We start from the raw sequence: 8,388 nt of genomic DNA on the forward strand, positions 1-8,388 counted from the left end.
ATTGAACTTTGATCTGAGATTGATCGAAGATGTTGAATTCCACCTTTTGCTTCCACTTGGCTCCTTTCTTTGATTCATCCCAGAATTGCTTCATTTCTGCTTTTATTTAGCTGAGTTAGCTTATTTTCTGGATAAGTGCCTAAAAATGGAAATAACATGAAATCAATCTAAAATGGTAAAGTAAGATAGATAAAGGTACTAGAATGCTTAAGCTTAAGGGGTTTAAATACGTACTTTTGAGCGCTCATCACACCCCCAAACTTAAATATTACTAGTCCCTAGCAATGAACTAGAAGGTAAAGGAATGAAATGAACAACTATACAACTATGAAATAGAAAACAATAAATGGATAACCCCACTTTCGTAGGGAATATGATTGCACTTAGCATATGCAATAAGCCTTTTAAACCCCTAGGTTACCCCTAGTGGACGAGTGAAGTCTCATGAGGATTGCCAGAAATGATACCCACAAACATTAAGCTCATTCTTTTAAAAGAGATACCAATATTGCAAATAAGCATTGGGAGAAAACTACCTCAAGTATGCGATTTTTCAAACATTTCTAAGCAATCTCCCAAAATCTCAACATCAAGCAAACAAGTATGGTCCTCCACACATCAAGAAAATGATCATGAAAATCAAAACAACTCTAGAATCCTTTTTGAGTGGACCAGCATCAAATGTGTTGCTATCTAAGCCAACTAAAGAATTAATCACATCCTCACCCTCAAACTAGCACACAAATCTAGTACCGATCATCAAGACAAAAAGTGGACCTTTTATTAAAGCTTTATTCACATCTAGATGCGCTTATTCTTTTCACTCGATTTTTTATTTTTATTTTTATTTTTTTTATAGGATCAAAGATGGAAGCATGGTGAAATGTGTTGATCTATTAAGCTTTCTAGCGATCCATGAGGTCGAGCGTTAGGTCAATGACTCCCAAACTAGACGGCTTTAGGGCATTAGGCGTTCAAACACCCCTATGGACTTACAAGCTCAAATCAACTATGCTACAAATCAAGACAACCTTCATATAATCATTTCACATTTCTCACCATTTGGGAGAAGTCCTCACTTTTTTTTTAATTTTTTAATTTTATTTTTATGTTCAATTATTAACCTAGAGTTCAGGCCCTCCACCTTTCGGCGTGAGAAGTTCAATGCTTGATGAGGCTAGAATCCCAGCTACTTAGTGAAAAGGGGTTGTTATCCACCTTTATCAAGAATGAAAGCTTTCAATGCACTACTAGCCCAATTAGGATATAACTAATTCAATAATCAACAAAGCATGTACCCCACAAATGAATGCTAGTGTGCGCCTGTGCTAATGTAGATTCCTAGAATGAATCTCAAAATAATCACAAAATCAGGATGATGTGGACCACAAGTGCAAGCAAGATATTAATCTTTCAAAAAATTTACTCCTAAATGGCATCCGCAAGGCATACAAGGAGTATTGGACTCTTAAGTCAAGCAATTTTTAAAATTTAAGCAATATAGTACTCAAAAGATCAAAATCATCGCTAATAAGGACCAATCATAAAAAATCTCTCAAATACACAAGTCATGCTCAAAATTTTGAATTTAAAAGCAAACATTGTAGCATACACCATTACCCCCAAACTTAAACGGCATAATGTCCTCAATGTGCAAAGAGAACAAAAGAAAAGAGTATACCGGTGCAATTAAGGCAAAGAATGGCTGGGACTGAAGTATCCAAAGTGGGTGGCATAGCCCCCCCAAACTTGGGATTAACTGTGGTCCTGAAATTTGGCACTCGGATAAATTCATCAGATAGCAAAAGGGATAATCAATGCACAGTGGACATGCAAGTGTAAATGAAATAAAGTAGTGAGAGAGGTATAAGGGTGGTCTTAAAAATTGTGTAGCATTCTCTCTCACTGTAGTCACTGTGATGCACCTGATGGAGTCAAACAGACAGATATAAGAATATGATAAATGACATCCATAGCAAAAACATATATAAAGTATAGAGTACATCAAAAGATCAAAGCCGACATATCCGGCTGCAAATAATATACAATGACAAAAGTAACGGATATGAGTCAGAAAGATAGAGTATAGTGAGATAGAAGGAACTGGGAATCTTAGGTGGATGAGGCAGGATGGGCAGGGCGTGCTCCGTGGATATCCCTAGATAAATCTCAGAACATAGTTGTGATATCGATGTGGAGTGCAGCAAAATTAGCTCGGTGGGCTACAGCATCGGCTTGAATGGCAGCAGTATCAGCTCCGGTAGCAACCACTGCATCCTCCAAAGCCTGAAGACGCTCTCCAAAGCCGGGGGTCTGACTAGGAGCCTCAGGTATGGATAAATCAAAAGAAAGATCCTGAGTCTGCTCCTCCTCGTGTACTGGTGACCCAGCTGGAGAGTGCTTCTCTGCGTCATCTGCAGGTTGCTCTAAATCAATATCCATACACTCGATAGCTGGATTAACTGGTGCATCATCCACTGCCGGGTCTGCTGCTGCTGCTGGCTCCTCAGCCTCTAAATCGTCTAAATCTATGTCCTCTGCCGCCTGAGCTGCAGCCTCCTATAATCAGGTAATAATAACATTATAACTCTTGTCCCAGTCCTTCTTCAAGAAGTGACAGGAACTTCTCTCAGGGTGCTCCCGAGGATAGAAAGGATAGCGTTGATCAATCAGTATATGGGTGATGAGGTGGCCAAATGGGAGAGACTTAGCCCTTCTGGGCTTCTCCTTGCTAATATGATCATCGTAGAGCTTCCTCATCACGCTCCAGATGAGCGTGGGGATAGATACCCAGTGGCCTGTGTAGAATGCGTAGAGGGCTGTCAGATAGTCTCCTAGCCACTGAATCTTGTGCCCAGCCATAAATATGTTCCGAAAGAGAATGAAATCAAAGAACCATAGGTCATCTAGAAGATAAGTGCGGGTGGCGAAAGTCTCTCCATCTGCATGGTGACCTGTTAAAAATACTGCCATGTCGGCATAAAAAGGCCTGTATAGCCTGGGATAAAGCTCCTGTAGCTCCGGAGGGCATCGGTGTGGACAATGGCATGATCTGGCTAGTGTGTCCACAGTATTAGAAATCTAATGGCCATCTATGGTAGTGACTAGCTCTGCCGTGGTACGTGGGTAGACTGGCTCAATAACTGGGGTAAGAATAGCTAAAAGGCCCCTCCGGATAATATCATCATAAGATGATTGGGTCAGCACCGATCTGGAGAAGAAATCTGTGTCGAAAACTGACTCATGGGCCACTGACATCTGTGCATATCTAAGCACGGGCCTGTCATGCTCTCGAGCTGGCTGAGGTGGCTGGTGTGGTGGAGATGGTAATGATGAATGCTTAGCCTCAGCCTCATCCTGTGATGGAGATAGAAATGGTGTAAAAGCAGGCTGAGCCTCAGAAGTAGATAGAATATGATCAGCCTCAGCCTCATGAGAAGGTGACTGAGGTGGAGTAGGCTCTAATGGCTCCTCCTATGCATGGTCCTATGCATGAGAAGGACTAGCCTCGGCATCGAAAGTGTGCCTACCCCGGCGGTAATGGTGACCGCGTGCAACAGTCTTGTGCTTAGGCATGGCCTGAAAATAATTTAAAAACTTACAAGGGGAGTCAGTGCCAGAATAAAGAATTGAAAGCACAAAATAGAAACATGCATGTCCAATAGGATAGACAAAACATATATGACATGAATCTATACAAGTGATATGAGGTGGACATACTAAGCAGTATAAGTGTAAAATGCATCCAATGTGGAAAATCACAGGCAATGGGCATGAATGAGATAGCATGGACACAAGATAAGATGCATGGAATGTGTCTATGAAATCTGTGAAGTTCGATCGATCACAAAAAATTGTGAGATCGATCTCAAAACTTCGATCGATCTGAGAAACTAAAAAAAAATGAGTTCGATCGATCTCACCAGATCGATCTGAGATAGAAGTTCGATTGATCAAACTGTGCGAAGATGAAAGTCGAAAAGTCACAGAACTGTGACGTAGATGGCACGGGGCCTTCACGACATGGTCGTGGGCCCATCAACACAACAATTCCTCAATCCAACTCACTTTACAAAGCCCATACTCCCAAAATCAATTCAAAAATCAAAAGTATACAAAACATATAAACATATATATACACATATATAAGCATATAAACACAGTGCTTCAAGCTTCATCAATGGTGAATTTCATCAACAATATATAATGGATTCAACATTTAAAACATGTATTTAACAACTTGAAGCTTGACATCAAAGATGGGGTTCGGATCTTACCCAAAATCGAGGAGAGAAAATGAGATGCGAAGGGGGTGATGCAAACTCAGATCCGAGAGGAGAGAGAAGAGAGAGAGAGAGTCGAAGCTCATTGGATCTCACCGGAGATTCGTCGGAGATGATGATGAAGATGGGTGCACAGTGGCGACGGGAATGAGAGATTGAGGGTTTGGAAGAGGGTTGGATAGATCTAATGAATCGATCTTGAGACCCTCAGGTTCTATTTTTTAAAAAACATTTCCTGTCCAGTTCAATCGATCGAATTGAGATTTTAGATCTATCGAACTGTCATGATCTCTCTTCAAAGTATTTTTGGAATTTTGAAATTTTTGAAAAATTAAAAACTAAAATTAAAAATTGAAAAATAGAAAATATTTTTGGATTTTTGAAAAATAAGAATAAAAATAAAATAAAAGAAAATAAAATAAAATCTTTTTGGATTTTTTAAATAAATAAAGTAAAATCTCTTTTTTTTTTTTCTTTTTGAAAAATTAAGTAAATAAAAGAAAATCTTTTTGGTATTTTTGGAAAATAAAATAAAATAAAATAAAAAATATTTTTGGATTTTTGAAAATTAAAAAGTCAAATAAAGTCAAAGATAGTGAGATGAAGAATAGTGATCGATTTGAACAAAATGTTCGATCGATCAGACAGAGAGCAAATATATGTAGGTTTTTGGTGCAAAAATTTGGCTAAGTGTTAGAACTCAAGATCGATCAAACTTTGAAGTTGGATCGATCTAAAAAGTTATGATCGATCTGAGAACAAATTCGAACGATGGGACAGAGAGGTGATTTGGAAGCAGGTGGATGCAGGTCGAAAATTTTTCTAAGTGTTGGATGTAGGTAGAAGTTTGATCGATCGAACTCTCATTTGAGATCGATTGAACTTATGCAAAATGCTCAACACCAATATGAAAGCTCATGCAATCCTAACCACAGTTCCTAGCAATGCATATGAACCAAAAACAAGTATCTAGACTTCGCAAGAAATGAAATTAAAGATAGAAATGAGGGAGGAATAGGGTTTTGACACCCTACGAAATGTCGTGCTAGTCTTTAACGTCTCTAGCAAGACATTGGGCTCTTTTAGCCCGAATTAAAGATCTTGTAATGCATCCCATCCTTGTTGGGGTGATAGATGCTTTGAACTCCACCCAACAAATGGTTCTTTGAAGAATTTGTTAAATTAAGCTCAAAAGAAGCTTTTGATCCCTTATCAATGTAATCACAATCTTTGGGCTTCCATGCCCTTTCAAAGCAAGAATTTGAAACAACACTTTGAAATGCAAGGTTGAAGATGATCCCTTTGAAGTTTTGGTCTTACACAAAAGCTCACTTCCTTGATATTAAAGATCATAGCAATTATCTACAAAATTAACCTTTCCTTCATATTTGTCAAATCAATTAGGTGTGGGATTAAAGATATTCAACTTCACCTTCATGTGGCCAAATGAGATTTTCATTATCCTCGTCCTACAATTGATGTTGGCATTAGCGGTTGCCAAGAAAGGACGGCCAAGGATAACGGGAATTTGGCTTTTAGGATTGGGGACCGGTTCCATGTCAATGACAACGAAATCAACGGGGAAGAAAAATTTGTCAATCTTTATCAAAACATCCTCAATGATACCCCTAGGCTTCTTAATGGATTGGTCGGCAAGTTGTATAACTACCGATGTTGGTTTCAATTCACCTAGGCCCAATTTGATATAAACCGAGTATGGAAGAAGGTTAACACTTGCTCCTAAGTCAAGAAGTGCCCGATTAATGATATGATCACCAATGATGCATGACGTGGTAGGTGAACCGGGGTCTTTAAACTTTGGTAAAGTGTTATGTTGCAAAATTGAGCTTACTTGCTCGATTAAAACCACTTTTCTTGGTGCTAGGCTCTTGTTCTTCCACTTTTGGGTGCACAAGTCTTTCAAGAATTTGGCATAAGCCAGAATTTGCTTGATTGCATCCAAAAGTGGAAGATTGACTTTCACTTGCCTAAACATTTCCATAATTTCATTGGTTTTTGCCTTTTACTTGTCTTTTGAAATGGATCCTTTTAAGGCATCCGAAAATGAAGCTTTTGGCTCAAACACTTTTTCAGCATTTTCTTTTTAAAACTCTTCAACCCAAGAATTTTTCAAATCACTTTGTTTCAAATCATTTTTCAACAAAACCTTTTCAAATTCATTTTTCGGAAAATCTTTCTTCAAATCATTTTCAAAATCATTCTTCAAATCACATTTTGAAGCTTTCTCGTTCACAAGATCATGTATATGCAATGAAGGAGGAATGGGATGTGAAACGGGACGGGTGACAACTTGAGGTTGCACCGGTTCACTCTCTTCATTGGACATTTTAACTTGACTGTCTACAATCCTACCACTCCGCAAGGTAGTCACCGCATTGACATGCTCAATGGTGTGGCCTTTCGATGAGGAATGGGTTTCCACAACACATTGTTGCTTAGGTGGGGCATTCATAGGCATCTTTCCCTTCTCTCTTGCATTAAGAATGCTTGCTATCTGCCCTACTTGGGTTTCTAGCTTTGCAATAGATTGAGAGTGGGAATGAAGCAATTGTGTGTTTACCTCAAAAGTGCCCAAAGCATTCAAAACTTTTTCTTCAAAGTCGGGACTTCTAGCATTTCCTTGGGAATAAGATTGGTTGGGAAAATGAGAGTTAGCAAATTGATTCCCTTGTGATTGATAAGATCTATAACCTTGGGATCCTTGGTTTTGAAGTAGAGGTAGAATGTACTTCCCTTAAAAACCGCCTTGGGAAGGGTTTGAGCCCTCTCCTTGGTTTTTGCAAGAGAAGTTCGGATGATTTCTCCAACTTGGATTATAATGAGTACCATAAGGATTGTTTCCTTGGTTCACAAAAGCTGTATTGACTTGTTTATTAGGTTCATTTTACACTTGTCTGTGAGGACAATGAGAAGTAGAATAAAGAACACTAGAACAAGTCATACATGTTTCATTTGATACACGATGAGAATGTTTAGGGAAGGAAGATACTTGGTTCGCTGAGTTTTGGTTAATAAAAAATTGATCAAACCTTTGAGATAAAGACTTCATTTCGGCGGCTATTTCATTTGAATGGTCATCTTGATGTAAGCCAACACTCTTCCTACCTTATGAATTTCTACCATTCTTGGATGATAATGTTCTATGCAAAGAATTTTCACTCATGCTCTCATAAAGACGCCACACGTCTTCCTCATGCCTATCAATTTAAGAGCCACCCATGGAAACATCAACCATGCCCTTATAATTGTCCGATAAGCTCTCAAAGAAATATTGAACTAATTGCCATTTGGGCATGTCATGATGTGGACACTTCCTAAGCAATTCATTAAAGCGTTCCCATGCCTCATGAAACGTTTCTCCATCCCCATGTGTGAATTCTCTAATGGAAGTTCTCATAGTATTGGTCTTAGAAACCAGATAGTACTTCTTCAAGAACTCTTGTTGCATTTCTGCTAAAGAAGTGATTGAAAAAGGCCTAAGATTATTGAACCAATACTTTGCCTTATCCTTTAAGGTGAATGGAAAAAGTTTGAGCCTTAAGACCTCTTCCAGCATGTCCGTATATTTTACGGTGGAACATAGTTCAAGAAACTCATCCAAATGCTTGTAGGGTTCTTCACTTGGAAGTCCATGATAGTTAGGAAGCATTTGAATGGTTTGTAACTTAATTTCATAATGATGTGCTCTAAATGGAGGCAATTGTATGCATGTGGGTGCATTGTATTCATTAGGCACATAGTGATCTCTTAAAGCAAGTGGAGGATTAGCAATTTGAGGTGCAACATGGACACCTTGATTTTGATTTCCTTGAATGATGGGAGGTTGTGGAGCATACATTGGCCTTGGCATTCCAAATGGAACTTGGCCTTGTTGATGTTGTGGTTGGTGAATGAATGGCCTAGGCATGCCTAACGGTACTTGAATATTCTCATGATACATATTTAGATGGAGGATACCTTGTTGGTCTATGTGACCAAGGTCCTCTACATGCTCTTCATTATGGCCTTCCATTAATGTAATGGATTGGGTAGAACTAGAACTTCCTCTTCCCCTAGGATTTCTAACTACGGATTCAAGATGCAA

General features: G+C 38.9%; 1 non-coding gene across 1 annotated transcript; it reads left to right on the forward strand.

Annotated features, from left to right (window-relative positions):
* The first annotated feature begins 7,597 nt into the window (after positions 1–7,597).
* On the forward strand, positions 7,598–7,704 carry LOC132275796 (small nucleolar RNA R71). Its single transcript, XR_009470743.1, has one exon. It is a non-coding gene; the product is annotated as a small nucleolar RNA R71 (small nucleolar RNA).
* The last annotated feature ends 684 nt before the right edge of the window (positions 7,705–8,388 follow it).

Source organism: Cornus florida, unplaced genomic scaffold (genome assembly GCF_030987335.1).
Source record: "Cornus florida cultivar Cherokee Brave unplaced genomic scaffold, ASM3098733v1 CherokeeBrave_3.0.0_Hap2_Chr09, whole genome shotgun sequence".
Classification (NCBI taxonomy): Eukaryota; Viridiplantae; Streptophyta; class Magnoliopsida; order Cornales; family Cornaceae; genus Cornus; species Cornus florida.